A 17,450-nucleotide genomic window follows, 5' to 3' on the forward strand; every position below is an offset into this window, starting at 1 on the left:
TTAAACAAAAAGAAAAGACATTATCCATAACCTACAATATTACGCCTGTACTTCAGAATCTACTCATTCATTCTGATTTAGCTTATGTGCTAATTATGATCAATGGATTTCCACAAGAACGTAAAACTATATCACGGCTTTTAATTTCTCATTCCACCATTTCCCAGAATTCTGTTATTTTAATTACTTTATATTCCACTTACTTCTAATAGCTCAGAACAAAAGGGTCATCGTTATCATCACCAATCTCTCTCTTTCTCTATATATATATGTGTGTGTGTGTGTGTGTGTGTGTATCTAAATTTAGGAGTGTCGGCCCATTTCTAATGTAACTCTAACACTAGGTTAGAAGGGTTTTATTTTTAGTTTCTATTATAGAGGGGGAGCATCTTTAACAATTTCAGAGATGTATTTCATTTATCCTAAAATACCTTTGGTTGTAAGATAGGTTGGAGTCTATTTATAGAGCTAAGTTCTCAAAAATGCACATAATTTACTTCCTCGCTCACTGAGAACCAAATAGTTAGAGACCTAATGCAGGTGCGCTTGGCAGCCATCTTTTTAAGGTCACACCAACTCTCATCCACTCCACAGAAAAACGGAAGGCTAGGAGAACACCAAGGTCACCCAAGGACAAGTCACATATGCATTTAGTTTAATGAATCAAAATATGAGTCCTGGATAGAGTATATATTGAATAGCAAACTAAAATGAGAAAAGTTTTGAGTAGAAAGGTAAATACACTGAAAATTCAACATACTACTAGAGGTCAGCATGTGGAGGTGGGCATATAATTGTACCAAATTATGTCTCCTTTTGAAAGTGGCACAGGAAAGAGCACACCTTGTGTTGGCAGAATCACGGAATGTAAGAGCTGCCAGGGACTGCTGAGATCACAGCCCATCCTCCCATTTATAAATGGGAAATGGGGACACAGTAGGAAGGGCCAAGATGGGACCAGACCTAGCACCTCCCGACGCCAGCACAATGTTCTTGTCACTGCACCAGGCCATTACCCTTTCCCAGGTTCCCTGAGCCCCTTCTCTAATACCTCAGCTCTCTTCATTATTCTTTTCCCATAATTCAACATGGAAATATTAAATACTATAAGTTTACAATCCTTTGATCAAGTTGATCCCCTTGAAAGACAACATAATGGGCTCATGGGTCAGTTCCTGAGGTCTGGGCATCATAGAAACATAAATATATTTTCTTTTATTTTGTGATCAACCTGATTAATGAGATTCACTAATTATGTCTAAAGGAATAATGATTCAAAAGTTTAAGGAAAAATGCTTAAACAGCTTTATTCTGTGTCAAGTGAAGTTACATATGAGCTTAACATAATGTTAATGTAAAGAACCAAACTCTAATATATCTGTTTATGTCATTTAGACTTTAGTGAGTATGCTATAAATTTTTAAAAAGAAGAATCTTTAAAAATAAATGTGCATGTATACATATATATTTCTGTGAATTTCAATTATTTTTCTTTCTTTTTTAATTTTATGAACTATTTCAAACACGCAGGAAAACAGAAATAGCACAGCTCTCATCCCTCAACTTGAACAAATATATGCTTTGGATTTTTTCATTTTATTTCAAAGAAATAAAAAATTATAGATACACTTCCAATTGTCTGTGTACCCATTTCCAAATGCATTCCTTTCTTGCCCTTCTCAGAGAAAACTACTATCTTGAATTTGATGTTTATAATTCTCATAGGTTTCTCTTTCTTTTACTATTTATGAATGTATACATAAATAATATATAATATTGTTTTGCATGTTTTAAATTTTTATATAAATGGTATCTAAACTGCATATGTCTTTAACTTGCTTTTTTTAACCCATCTTTAAGTTTTGAGATTTATCCATGAGATAAATATAGCAATACTTCATTTTAGCGAAGTATTCTGTTTTACTTTATTATATGAATATACAACAATTTATTTATCCATTCCCCAGTTAGTAGATATTTAGGTTGTTTCCTGTTCTTCACTGGTACATACAAGACTTCAATAAGTATTCTTACACACATGCTGTTGTACACATTTGCAAGAGCTTCACTCTAGTTCATTCTCAGCAATGAGTTATAAGGTATAGTAAGCTCTGAGTTATAAGGTATGTGTGTTTTCAGACTTACTAGATAGTACCAAGTTGTTCTCTCAATTGGTGACACCAATTTTGAAAATTTACACTCACATCAGCAGTGTATGAGTGTTCACATGGTTCCTCCCCTTGCAATGTCAGACTTCTGGATTTTGTCAACCTAACGGGTGTAAACTTACACCTCACTATTGTTTTAGTTTGCATTTTCATAATTACTAATTATGACGTTTAATTTTGTTGAAATCAGAGAACGTGATCTGCACGATATTAATTCCTTGATTGTTGAGAGTTTCTTAAAAATCTAGAACATAGTCAATTTTTGTAAATGCTTGATATGTACTTGAAAATAACGCATATTCCCTATTTGTTGGGCATAAATTTGTTGTTCAGACTTTCTATATTCATGTTCAAATTTCTCTCATATTTCTGTTAGTTTTTGCTTCATATATTCTGGGACTATATTTTAGATAATACAAATTCATGATAATTATGACTTCTTGGTGGACTGTTCCTTTTATTTTTGTGCAGTGTCCATGATTACACCTACCAGTGCCTTTTTCTTTCTTTTTTTTTTTTTGGCGGGGGAAGATCATCCCTGAGCTAACATCCATGCTAATCCTCCTGTTTTTGCTGAGGAAGACCAGCTCTGAGCTAACACCTATTGCCAATCCTCCTCCTTTTTTCCCCCCAAAAGCCCCAGTAGATAGTTGTATGTCATAGTTGCACATCCTTCTAGTTGCTGTATGTGGGACGCGGCCTCAGCATGGCTGGACAAGTGGTGCGTCGGTGCGCGCCCGGGATCTGAACCAGGGCCGCCAGTAGCAGAGCGGGCGTGCTTAATCGCTAAGCTGTTGGGCTGGCCTCCAGTGCCTTTTTCTTAAACTCCACTTTTTCTGTTAGTAATATTACTATACAAGATTTCTTTTGGTTAGTATTTGCCTGGTATATACTTTTTTCCCATCTCTCTATTTTCAACATTTCTGTATGGCTTTACTTTAGGTTTCTTACATCTGAATATTGGTTTTGTTTCATTTGATTTTTATTCCAAGCTCATGTATAACTATAAAATTTTCTAACAAATTTCTATCCCCTTCCCAAGCACGCAGACCTTAGCTTGCTGAACTACTTATTGAAACAACTCCATATAAAACTGTTGTCTCATGTTCTACTTTGCCCTGTTTTAAACACACACACACACAAAATGAGAATTTTGTCTTAGTCAATAAGGAAATTTACCAATATATTTTATCAATTTCAGTATTAACCAATGTTTCTTTCATCCTATGTCTTTCCTCTGGTGCATTTTTTGTCTTGTTAAAGCACCTTTAAAAGTTCCATGAGTATCAAATTTTCTTAGCCCTGGTGTGTCTGAAAATGTCCTTGTTTTATTCTCACTTTGAATGATATTTCAGCTTATGTAAAATTATAAATGGACAGATATTTCCCCTAATCACTTTGAATATAGAAAGTGTCCTCTGGCACCTAATTTTCCTCATAAGAAATGTTCCTTTAGTCTAATTATCCTTCCTTTAAATTTAATATTTCTTCTCTTCCTTGTAGTTTCTAAAATTTTCTTTAAATCCTTGATGTTCTGCAGATTGAGCAGGATGTGCCTAGATGCGGGTTTATATTTATTTATGTAGCTCACTTCTGGGAGTATATTTTGATCTGAGTACTCCTGTCTTTATTCACTACTGAAAATTATCAGCTGTTATCTCTTCAAATATTGCTTCTCCACCATTCCTTCCATTGTCCTCTTCTGGAAATCTGACTAGATGTATGTTAAGCTTCTCAATCCATCTGTCATGTCTCTTCTCTGCTTTGTTTTAATATTCTTAACTCTTTATTTCTCTTTGTTACACGCTGGGTGACCACCTCTGTCTTGACTTCCAATACACTAGTTCTCCCATCATCTGTCTTTTCTAGAGTTTATCTCATCTACTGACTGTCTTATTCTGATGATGAGAATTTCACTTCTAAGTATGGAATTGATTCTTTTTCACATTCAACCTTTCCTGTTTTTTTTCTGCCTATTCTTCTTATGTAATCTTATTCTTTTTATGACTATTATTTCTTTCGCAATTAATATAAGCTCTCTAAAATTATTTATTTAAAGAGTTATTCTGGCTATAACATAAAGTTAATTTTATTTGAATGAGTTAATTTTCTCATTGTTGGTTTTGTTGGCTATCTTCCTTAGCCTTCAGTCTCTTGGTGTGATTTGAAATTTAGCTTTTGAGGTCCTTAAGTCAGAGGATTTTCATCATTGCTTTGTCCTCACTCACCTCCTCTGACTTCTCCCCTCTCTGTGTTTACCAGCATCTGGCCTCCTACAGCCACAGTTCAGAACCTGGTTTGACAAAAGCAATTTGAGGTCCCTGCCCCTCGGTGATTTAGGGGCATCACAGACACAAATGTCAGCAAAAAAGCAGTTTGATTTAGTTCAGGATCTCAAGACTTTAAGTCCCCTATCTTTCCTAGGTTTACAGATTCTTTTAAGCTGCAGTCCTAGCAGCAGCTGGCAGCACTTTTTTTAGCCTTCTTTCACAACTGGGTGTTCGAATTGAGGGAACCACACCCCTGCCTTTGGCTTCAAGCAGTGAGCCTGGATCCAACCTTCCACTGAGCACTTTTAGTCCTGCTTGGAGCCAAACTCCCAGCCACCACTACTTGCGTCTCAGCCTGAAGCCCGGCAGGTGTGGGTTTCATTCAGCCCTACACACCACCTTAGGGAGCTGTCCTATCTCTGAGCCACAGACCGTTTGTCTTGTTTGGAGGTTAGCTATGTCTTTTGGTTTTGTCTTCTACAGTTTACATATACTGGTTATGTATGTACATATAATTGTTATGAGGATGGGTCAAAGCATCAACTTACTCTGCCATTTTGGCTTATGGTACCAGCTTCATGTTTATAACCCATTACAAAGTACGCAACATGAAGGCAGGGCCCCTAGCTGGCTGATTCACTATTGTATCCCTCATAGTAGGTGTCAATAAAGATATGTTGGATAAATGAATGAATACAAGTCATTTTCCTAGAAAGACAGCAAGGCCTTCACATACCATGTTTCAGTTTTCTTGGTAGACTACAAGCCCTTGAGGGCAGAACCCATGTCTGATCTATCATATTGCCCAGTTTAGTACCCTGCATATGGTAAATGGTCCATAAATATGTCCAAGGGCTGACACATTTCTCCTGTTGACTTTCCATATGGCAAAAAGTAGTGACATACAGGTGCATGTAGTGCAGCTTTAAAGGATTAAAATCACCATCTTCTGAGTTGTTTTAAAACATGTTGGTTCTTCCTTGTAAACTATACTTTAAAGAAAAAAAGAATGCCTCTTAATGAAAAGCATTTCATCCAACAGTAGAGAGGGTCAGGTGGAAGTGGGATATCTTCACTAGAATAATATAAAAGTGGGACATGTCTGACTTTAATTAATCAAGAAATCAATGAAAACCCTTTTCCTGCTATCTTACAACAGTATCAGGGACCACATGCAGAGAGAATGCTAAGTGAACACAATTTCTCTAGCTGAAATAACATTTTTCATACCACAGACCAAAGGACAAGGGGACAAAGAAAATGTCTTTGTTGATTAATTACCTTTGGAACCAGGCCCAGCAGGAGGAAAGAGTACAGTCTAGCGATAAAGCTACAGGTCTACTCTTTGTCCCCTCTGCCCTCTCAAGAAACGATTCTCCGATGTTCTGAGAGACAAATGCACTTAGGTGCTTTAAACCATGATATCCATAAAGAAGAGATGTTTCCAAATGAATTCACATCCTCCCAATCGACAACCTCTTCATTTCTATATGTATTGAGCACTTACTGTATGCCAGGCACTCTGGTAGTTCCAGAAGAATTAGAAAACAATCTATTGAGGGGAACAAGCTGTACTTAGATACACCCTTTCACATAGGCAGTACCTTAATACGTGCTGAAGATAAGCAAGGAGCAGGTCTACAGGTGCAGAATGGAAGGCCAGGACTTCATGAGGAGGCTGGAAATTCAAAGGCTTTGAAGGTTGGGTAGGTTTCCTGTGGGAGACACTTAACATCCCTGGGCCTTGGTTTCCTTATCTTTTAAGTGAGGGATCTTGGTTACATAATTTTATTAAGGTTCTTTCCACTTGAAACATTAACTAGTTCTCTTCTTTACTCTCCATAACAACTGATACCCTTCAATAGGGCATTGGTAACCTAGTAAACAACCTCTGCTGTCTAGAAACTCCTTTAGAACAGAGTGAGAAACTTCACAGACATTTGCCTCCAGGCAAAGAGAAACTTCTCTCCTCCTTCAAAAGGTCTCCCTCCCAGTAGCAAAGGCTTAGAGAAAAGCAAGATTACCCAGAGCTCCCTGAAGGACTAAACCTGGGATCCCAGGGGGCTGATGAGGGAAAGTCAGTCAGCACAGAGCAGTGCAGAAGTGTACTTTCAAATATGTAGTAGGTTGATCACTTGCTGCAAATATCTGGCCCTAAAATGGCTGCATGGAAGGTGCCATCTGAAGAAAAATAGCATTCAAGATTGACAACTGATTAATACACAGGCTTGATTATATGCAAATCATCACATTCTGTTGACTTAATTGTGATCTGATGTAACGTAAAATTAACACAGGTATTTAAAATAAATGTATATTTAATTGCTATGCATATTTATTAAATGAATATTTACATTTATATGTTGTCTTTTTTTTTAATTGGGGGTGAATTTCTTTCCCACAGAAGTGAAGGGTTAGGGAGCCCCATCATGAGCTAGGGTAGAAAATAGAAACAAAGGAATAAGAACTTGCCTTCAAAGTGATAGTAGAGAAAGCAACGAGACAACCATCAGAAAGCCTGATTCTAGACCTGGCCCTGCCCCATGCTGTCTGACTTTCATCTCTGGGCCTCAGCTTCTATATCTGTTGGACAGACAATTTCTAAGTCACCTGCTAGCTCTATAATTCTATTATAAGCTCAAAGAACCACTTGAACCTTCAATTTATTCTGTCAAAATGACTGGACTCCAGCCACTGATAGCCCAGAGTCTCTCTGATGGCCATGTGCCTAAAAATTGTACTCAGAAGGTTCCAGAAAAGTTCTGGAGCCTGAGGTGCTCCATTCCAGCTCACAACACTCAGAGAGCAGCAGTCCTGAGAATGGAAGATATAAACAAGCATCTGTGGAACAAGAAGGTTATGGAGAGTTCATCAGCGGAGGGCAGGACCCCCAGGGAGTGGGACCCAGGCCTGGTCCATTTTGAAGGGAAGAGAAAAGGAGGAATGGGATAAGGCATAGGCATTGTCCTAGAGACACTATCTAAGTAGATGGGGTCTTGGATGAGCGGCTCTATGAAGAACAGCATAAAAAAAATACAGTGGGCAAATGCATAACCTCCATGCCTTTTGGCAGACAAAACTACACACAAAAAAAATGAACTCCACTTTTATCATTAACGTAAGTCTTTCTCAGTCTTTCACAAGTAAAGTGACTTGTCATAAAATATTGTATGGGCCAACTGATTAGGAATAAAGCACTCCAAACAAAGCCCTCAGTATGCTATGGTTCTGGATATTTCTTGGCAGCATAGTGGAATGAAAACTGCCAAAAGACCTGGTTGTGCCTCTCTGCACCACTCTCAGCTAGGCAGCCATCTTGAATAAGTTGCCTTTTTCCTTCCTGATCTGTCTTCCCTCCTTCAATTACTTTCCTTTTGGGAAACCATAACAATCCTCATCAAACAAATGAATCAAAAGACTGTCCCAGAATCAATGCTAGAATTTCAAACAAGAATAAGACACAGCATCCAAAGAGATTATAATCCAATGAAGGAGACAGTTGGTATATCCAACTAACAATGCAAAGAGAAAACAGCTACCTTAGCAGTATGGATGGTGTTTAGGGGAGGAGAGGGAGAAACAAGTTAACTTACCCGGGGAGGGGCTATTGAGAAAGTTGGGTCTTGAAGAATGAGCAGCTTTTCAATGAAGGTAGGGAGGAAATACGTCAATATGGTACAAGTAGTAGTTATTTTAGTTTGTCCCTGTTTAGCCTAGGATGCTTCAACTGACTGAGCAGCAGGCAACTTCCCTCTGCTCCTGGGTGTATCTAGAAAACTAAGAGGCTGGGGCCTCTACACCAGCCCCTCTCTGCACACCACACTACTCTCTAAAGGTAGTCGATCCTTGGCCCAGCCTTTTCCTTGCTTGCTGAAATGCATCAGACTCATTAGGGACAGAGCAACTTGTTTCATGACAAATGCCTACACACAATGAAAACTGCATTTTAGCCACAGAGCCAGACAACACTTAGGCTACTGTCCATGTTATAGCAACTAGGCTTACAAACCAAAAGAACCTTAAAAACAAATTTTATCGAGCAGCTGAAATCTACATGTTACTAACTGGCATGACCTCCAAAAAAGAACTGCACACAAGCTCGTACACACGCACGCACACACACACAGCATTTTTCTGTGTGTTTCAACACATGCATTGCATCTGGGTAACAGTGCCTTTTGCAAGCAGACGGGGGAGAAAGAGACTTTGAAAAATGGACTCCTATTGTTCCACCAAACAACTTAAAACTGATCGAAGCCTCAGAGGAGAGAAATACAAAGCCAGCTCTCTGAGGCTTTCTGTCTACCCTTTCAGAAAATCATTGGCGGCCCAGGCAATACTTAGAAAAGTATTAAAATTTGAGCAACACTGGTTTACTTGTTTATATGCATCCCCATAGAATCCCCCACGACGTCTACAGAAGCTTCAAAGGCTCCACAATGAGACCTGTCAGGATGTGGGGAGAGGGAGAGAAAAAGACACTCTCAAGTGTTTGGAGACCCAGCCTGGGCATGCAGGCTCTCAGGCATCTGGTTATCCCAGGCTGACACCACGCCTGCGATTTCAGACTACTTAATTAATTCTGATAATACCACATCGCAGGTGCTGCAGAAAGTATGTTAATTTAAGATCACATCTTACCAATTCCCACAGGTTTCATTCGAACTTAATAAATGAAATAATCTCCACCATGAGCGCCTTGCTTACCTAATTAGGCATAGAGCGACAAAGCAGTCATACTTGGGGTACCTCAGTGCCACTGGTCACCTTCAAAAGCATAACCATGACCTGCCTACGGGCTCCTTCCCCAGGTTTCTATCACATACAGATCAAAGCCAAGCAGATAAGGGACCACATTGCCCTTTCCCTACCAGTAACTCTGTTTCTTCTCTCAATTTCTTGTCTTGCCTTTTTAAACACAGCTATAGTGCTGGATCCTATGAAATTTCACCATGTTTAAACTAAACTAAACTTATGTTCTAATTTCATATTAATTAATTTAACAAGTAAGAGTCAAATTGTTTTTAACCAATGGGTTATTTCTAACTAATGGGTTCTTCCAGCAGCAATGAGGCATTAAAGGGAACTAATTCTATCCAAACCAGTAGCAACATAAATGCCATTATGCCTCCCCCCATCTCCCCACCTCCCCACACACCCACCCACTTTCAGAAACTAGCCTTCTGTTGTGGGATGGGTACAAAGCTGCCTGGAATGCTCTCACTCCAACCTCCCCCTGGCATAGCTGACCCCTCACTTCCTTCATGTCCATGCTTGAGTGTTACCCCACCAGCAAGGCCTTTCCTGACCATCTAAGTGAAAGAGTAACCCCATCCCTACATCTGCACTCTGGCCTCCCTACACAAAATGAAGATGTGGCTACTGCAATACCTGGCTGATATGAATAGTATAGACCAATGGCTATTATCCCCAGCTGCTTGTTAGATTCACCTGGGGAGCTGTGCCATCAGTGTCCGGCCCTCCACTCTCAGACCCTAATTCACTTGGCCTGACGCTTCAGACATCAGTATGCGTTAAAATTCCCCCAGACAAGAGTTGAGAACCTCTGAGGTACAGAGTTAAATAGACTCAGTCAGGCCTGAGGAGTCATTTAAGGGAGATGGTCTATTTTGAGCATCCACAAGATCAAATAGATCAATTATTTCATTAATCCTCAGTGGATTGAGGCAAAAGTTATTTTCATTTCACTTTGTTCTATATAGACCCCAGTGTCAGAGCCCCCAACTGGAAAGAATTTATATCAATTTCTGGTTCCTTTCCTGGCTTCCCAGTGGCCAGTGAACAGTAGTGACTTCTAGCCAATGAGTATTGTTCTTTGCTCCAATGTCAAAACTCACTAGATTGAATAAACTGAGACAAGATATAAAAATACTACCTCCAGCCCTCAGAGGCCTTGTCGCAGAGGTGAAATACAGAGAAGGAAAAGTTACACTAAAGACTTTCTCAGTAACTTCAGGTTTTTGAAGTGCCACTTTCTCTTAACTGCTAAGACCTGCCTTTCCCCGTTGGCTAAAACTGTTATTCTCCCTACTCCTTCCCCCAGCACACCTGAAATGAGATTTAACAGAGCTAGTCAGCCTTTGCTAGACAGAGGGCCCCAAACGCTGGGTTTTCCTCTGGGGAGAAGATTTTCAGAATGGCTGCCTTCAGCAGCACCCCTGTCTAGACAGCTGCCTCCTCCTGGAGGGTGCTGAGCTGGGCCTCAGCCTTACCCCCTTTCCACACTATTTACAGGAGCATTGCCTAGGACTGGTCCAGCTCTCAAGTTTCTAGATTGAGTTGGCTTCTCCCATTTTCCATTTTCTGAGCTTGGCTTTGAACAAAAGTTGAACAAATCTCCAAACCTCAGAGGGGAAACCCAGAAAACACTGCCAGGTTTTACTAACTCCTGCTTGAAATAATCAAACCCCCAGCGTATGCCCCAACTCAGCCAATGCTGGCTCAGCCGTCAGCCCTAGCCTTGCTAAAAAATTCATAAACCACAGAACAGCTGGGCCACAGTCTGCTCTCAGAGCAAAGCATCCACTATCAGGTTTTCATCTAGGCACTACTGAAGAACTGAGTATTTATTCCTGACAGAGACTTGAAAGAGGAAATCTTACTGGCTGTCTGCTCAGAGTCACATGAGGACAGATTTGATGGGAATTCCACGCATATTCCAACTAGATAAAAGATATTATTCATCCCTAAAATGTCTTCGGAGACTCCATTAATGGAGAAATTCCAAGTGACAGAAATAATCAAAAAAATTCCCCTAATATCTACATACAACAGCATTAGGATGGATCAGGGGAAGGAATGCTTAATATTTAGGCCCTCCCTAAAAATCAGGTTTCTTTCCTTTTCATCACAAAAGATAAGAACTGGCTGGGGAAAGTGACAGGGGAAAGAGGTGCCCCCTGGAAAACATATGGGACCAGTTAAACCCTCCTTTTCCCTAACAGGAGAGATTTTATTAGGAAGTTGCTATATTTTGACAATTTCTATGGAGACCTGTCCTCCCATGAATTTCCTCGATCGTAACAGGCTGTGGTAAATGGAAAGATATCTTGTTATTGTGCCATCAAAATTCTATGCATGGGTAATCTGCAGTTTAAATAGGCATTTAAAAAATTTTTTTAAACTTTATCATTTCTCCAAAAACTGTCTAAGGAAGAAGGTAGAGAAGCTAAACCTCTGAAATCTTGTGTCCAATCTAATGGGGAGACCAAATCAAGATTCTCAGATTCAGGAAACCATTTTTCTGATACAAGGGTCTTTTTTTCTTTTTTTTACAATGAAAGCAAATTTTCTTACACTCCACCAATCACAACTCTCTGTTAACTAGCAGATCTATACATTGTAGTGCAATAATAATGACTGCTTATAATGGTGCTCTTGAAGTTCTACAAGACTCTTCACAGTCCTAACAATAAGAAAATGTTCTATGCTTTTAGTTGTGTTCTCAGTCTTTGAAAACAAATTATTTAGTAATAATATACATATGATCCTAAGTTAATTGCCATTTTCCTTACATGCTAAATAATGTGTCCAAATCAATAAATATTGAATGGATTAACGGACGGATGGATGGATGGACTATTGGAGAGATGGATGAATGAAAGGAAGGAAGGTAAGAAAGAAAGGAGGGAGAGAAAGAAGGAGAGAAGAAGGAGTTTACTACAGACTAGCAGTAAATACAGTGCCTGCCTTAAGCTGGCTGGCTCATAGGAAAGCTGGTTAATTCATGGATCAGAGGTTCCATTCCCCATTTTCATATTTCTAGTAACCCACATAAATTCATTATTTATTTTCACACTCTGCAGAGCAGCCCTCACAGAAATAAAAAGTAAGGCAAGTAGGGGACAAGATTTAAATTAAGCCAGCACCAGCCTGAATGCCATAGATAATGCTTTGCATTTGCATCAGACTTTTATGTTCCAAAACACCTTCACAAACACTGCTTTTGATCCTCACAACAACCCTGTGAGATAGATGTGGCAGGTAAATCATTGTCATTTTCAGATGAGGAGGCAGAGGCCAAGAAATGTTAAATGGTTCACTCAAGTCACATGGCTAGTTTGAGATGGGATCAAATTAGACCCAAGACGCTTTTCATCCCAGTAGTTGTCTCCATCCTGAGGAAGTTCTCATGTTAATTGGAGAATATGCTCTCTGGCCAGGAATAAAAAATAGTGGTTGGGCACCTGCTAAGATGTCTCCACAACCCTAGGCATACATAAAGCTGGCCAACTTTCCAGAATTATGATAATATCACTACCTTGCTTAACCCTCCTCAAGCCAGTGTTCTTGCTCTTTCCCTTCTGCTACCCTCTTCCGTTGTCCTTCACCATCTTCCCAAGTTCTTCCATGAAGTGTTACCAGTTACTCTAGTCCAGTCACTTCTTCCTCCTTTGAGCCCTTACAGTTTGCACCTCTCATGGCACTTGTCACACGTAACTTTGTTGCATCTGTCACCTAGCCGTCTTGAATTTTACTTTACACCTTGAATTGCCATTTTACGTAAATGAGGGTATACCCACAAATAGACTGCACTTCCTCCAGCACAGGAAGGACATGGAGTGGATCTGTTGTTTGTAGCACATACTGATTACTTCCATCTTGACCAGCATCCAAGCGCCCCTGTCCTGGTAATTGCACTCCTGTTGAGAATCACCCCATTCAGTCCCTACAGCTTATTCCCGGCCCAGGGATGGAAACATGATCCAACCAACCTATTAGAGTCAACTCTGAGATTTTTGATGGCAGTGGAAAGAAGAAGCTTGCTTTCTGCAGAGACTGCCAACAGGGACGATGAAGTAAGTCTGGAGTTGCTGGACGTCTCATGTGGAACCCGAGTCTGAATCCAGCATGGAGAAAGTAGAACCAAGGGATGAGCAATTCCAGGCTCTAATGAAAACATCTGAGCCACTGGATCCAGTTACCTAACCCCTGGACTTTTTAGGGTACATGAACCATGTGTTATCTTTGTTTTGTATAAGTCAGTTGGAATTGGGTTCAGTCAGGGTCCCCTCATTTTTTATAGGAGAGTCTTTGGAGGACAATTTGATTAGCAAAGAGACTATAGAACTTCCTAGGAACTGAGTATGCATAGCAATCATTTATTACAAATCAATAAACATAGGAAGATTTTGAAGGTGCTTTTATTCACACTTAACAAAAGGTTAAGAAACATTCCACTGTTCACAGCAAAGGCAAAGAATAACAATTACATAAAATTATATTAATGTTACTTATGAAAATCATCATTACTATTTACTGTTCTTCATCAATTCTTAGACACACATTATTCTCAAGTTTTAACACCCCTGACATCAGAATGTGTCATATAACCAATGGGATCATATAATCTCTGGGCTTGAATTGAAGTTGAATTCTTCCAGAGAGGACTGGCATTTGTTTCTGCCAGTCAGAGTTATCTGAGCCTACTGGAAATTAATTTCTCTGCTTGAGGATTATTGGATCACACCACTGATGTGAATTCAGATCTTAGACCTGTGTGAGTACCAGCCTGTGGCTCAAATTCTCAGAGACATTTGGGTTTTCTTCCCTCCAAAGAGGCCCAAGGCTAAGACATGCAGGTTTCCTTGCTGGCCCTTCTGGAGAATTTTCCTTTACTCTTTCACTGAGTGAGTAGCTCTTTGATATCCTGCCTTTATGTAGGGGTCTCCTATTAGACTTCCTATATTGGATAGGAAGGCATTTTCTTTATGCAAATGGTACATAAAATAATAGTGCTTTTTACAATAGATAGTAACTTGGCTTTGATGAATTATAGTATTATTATTAATATTAAAATTGGTTTATGAGGGGCTGGCCAGGTGGTGTAGCAGTTAAGTTCACACACTCTGCTTCAGGGGCCCCAGGCTCACAGGTTCGGATCCCGGGCACAGTCCAACACACTGTTTGTCAAGTCGTGCTGTGGCGGTGTCCCATATAAAGCAGAGGAAGATGGGCATGGATGTTAGCCCAGGGCCAGTCTTTCTCTGCAAAAAGAGGAAGATTGCCAGCAGATGTTAGCTCAGGGCTAATCTTCCTCAAAAAAAAAAAGAAAAAGAAAAAAAGAAATTGGCTCACGAAAGCAATGGTGATTATGAAGTCAGAAGAGGGAAATGTCCCTTGAGTTACCTCCTTGATGCTTCCACTAGATGTCTTGCTCTCACTGGGAACCTGAGTCTGGACTAATAGAGACTGTGTTGTAAACATCTTTCTAAACCTCACTGAGTCTAGAACATGGCCAGGAACATAGTAGTTGCTCAATAAATAACCATTTCATTTATGAATTAACTAAATTAATGACTGATTAGAACTTTATGAACCTAAATACAACTAAAGGGGCAGAGGAAAATGCACCAGGGCAGCTCTTGGGCTGAATGCCTACTAAACATGTGCCCAAGATGTGGGCCCTATGAAAAAGGGCTCCTCTTTCAGAAGAGCCTGATTAAATACCCCTCCACACTGTGTCACAACACTGGGAGCACGAGTACCCACATGTCTGGAGGCACTAGACGTTGCAATTAAAATGGTTTTCGACCATTTCATTTGAACTTTACTGGATACTCGGGTAATCTTCTAAGTACCCACTTTGGCAACAGTGATTCAAGTACCAAATTAGATTCCTTTTCATTCAATTGGGCTTCCAGAAATGCCACAAAATTACTCTCCAGTATTATAGAAAATGATTCCAGAGAAGGTGAACAAGATGCAACCTTTCACCCTCTAACTCTATTACCGCTGGGGTGAAACTTTTGTTAAACCCAGATTTATAACCCTTCTTGGTTCATATTGCCTAGTGGTTCTGTGAGCACGGAGCCTGCATTTGTTGCCAGAGAGAAAACATTTGCTCAGTGAATTCTCTTGGTCTTTATCTCCTTTCTCTTGAGGATTGTTAGAAAATAGAGCATTGACTCCCGGTCTCTTTCTTTCTCTCTCTTTCCCCTCAGAGCCTCTTGCCGTATAACAAGATTGTTAAAGACAAATTGCTAACCATCCCTCTTACACACACACTCGTTAAATTGGTTGCACAATTTTCTTTCATTCTTTCTCCAGGGTTGCTGTAGGAATAGAGCCATTTATAATAACTGCCACTGTGGAGTATAACTGCCGGGCTCAGGTGAGAGTGTGTATACACTCTTTGTTTTGCAAAAGGCTTTCTTTCAGGTACAAGTAATTTAGTTCTGTTTCCTTAGATGAATGATTGGCATATTAGAAGACCGTAGGTCACCTGGGGTTCATGTTGGTTTTTAATGAATTCTGTTGAAATTCTGGGAACCACATGAGAGACTTCTGAACGGGCACATCTTATAGGTGGTTTGTCATCATCTTCCTCATCTTCAGCGTTACTGAAAAGCTAATGTAAAGGGACAAGAGTAGGCCTCCCACACCACCTCAGCTCACCCAATTAAAATCCCGAGTCTGGATTCTTTATTAGAGAATCCAATAGAGAGAATCCAAAAAGAGAGCACACACACCAGGCAGGGCACACGCCCACAAGCCGGGAGGCCTAGAGTGAGACTTAGTTCCACTGCTTTCCTGTTTTATGGGCTTTGAGCCTCAGTTTCCCCATGTATGAAACGAAAATAGAAATATCCTCCAATCTACCTATCAGAGATCCTAAAGCCATTCCAAATAATAATTTGTGTGGAAGTGCTTTGAACAATGTGAAGCAGCAAACATGTGGCAGGTATTATTATAGACATAGTAATGGGCTCTCACACAGGTAGGCAAACAGCATTTTCTATGCGACTTGCAGGGGCTTACTCAGAGATCAGATACAAAAGAACAGGAAGGGAAGGAAGCTAGTAGTGATGTGCTTGCTGGGATTCTTAGGGGCTCCAGAACCCACTTCTGAACATTATAGTCCATAATGTTTAATGTCCTCTGAGGAGCTAAGAGCCTGGTAAATATATCAGGTCATCAGCTGAGCTACTTGCCAAGAAGGCCATGGAACCGAAAACAGTAACTGCAGTTTACGAGAGGGAATAATCTCAAAACCCAAACACGGTAAATGCAGTGACTCTGGCTGATAACAATGCAGTAAGAAAACAAGGAGGGGCGCAAAGCCCATCAGGGCACGGCCCAGTAACCAGAGCCTCTGACCAGCCCCGGCCCTGCCCAATGGTCAGCACTGAGGCTCTGCAACTCTCCTGTGCCTGAGTTAGGGTGCTCATGTCTGTCAGCAACTTGGGAGCTCTGCCTGACACAGTTGGTCTTGCTGCCCTAGAGTCCCAAACAACCACACATTCACCCAACAGCAGCCCTTCCTGAAGCTCATCACAGTTGTCCTCCACGTGAGTGTTACTGAAGCCATACCATGGGCCTAACCCAACCAAGGCCATTAGTTACACTCTTTGGACGTTCCTATTAAGGTCAGCCTAGTGCCTGTTAGCCCCGTTGGCAAGGCCTGCCTCTTCCCAGCCCACTGCCCCTGTCCTCCTCCACTCACCAATAAGATGGTCTTGTCTCACTACCAGCGCAGTCTGGGCTCTCTTCTGGGCCAATATAGTTTTGTAGGCAACTGGATTATGGCAGAAAATCACTGCTCCCAGAGTCAGAAAGCCTGGCTTCAATTCTCAAACCCCACCATTTATGTTGGTGGGCATCTAGATGAGTGCCTCTTCAAACTTCATTTTCTTCCCTTGAAAAACTGGAATAACAGTATCTACCAACAGTTACCCTCAGATTGAGTGAATATGACTGAAAACACTATGTAAACTATAAGATTCTATAAAACTTAAGGGGTTTTTTTTTCAGTTGTCCAGAAGTAAAAGATGTAGAATTGATATTATTGGAACCTTGGCTCTCAATAAAAATTTGTTAAATGAATGTATGAATGAATAAAACTTATATTTCACATTTTTGGTTTAAATGAAATTATAAATTGGATTAAAATATACATTAATCTTAAAAAACAGCTCTATGTATCTAAGATCCTAAAAGTGACCTAAATTTTTTAATAAAAATCTTCTTACCTACTATAGCAACTATCTCT

The sequence above is a fragment of the Diceros bicornis genome, chromosome 12, assembly GCF_020826845.1.
Source record: "Diceros bicornis minor isolate mBicDic1 chromosome 12, mDicBic1.mat.cur, whole genome shotgun sequence".
Lineage (NCBI taxonomy): Eukaryota > Metazoa > Chordata > Mammalia > Perissodactyla > Rhinocerotidae > Diceros > Diceros bicornis.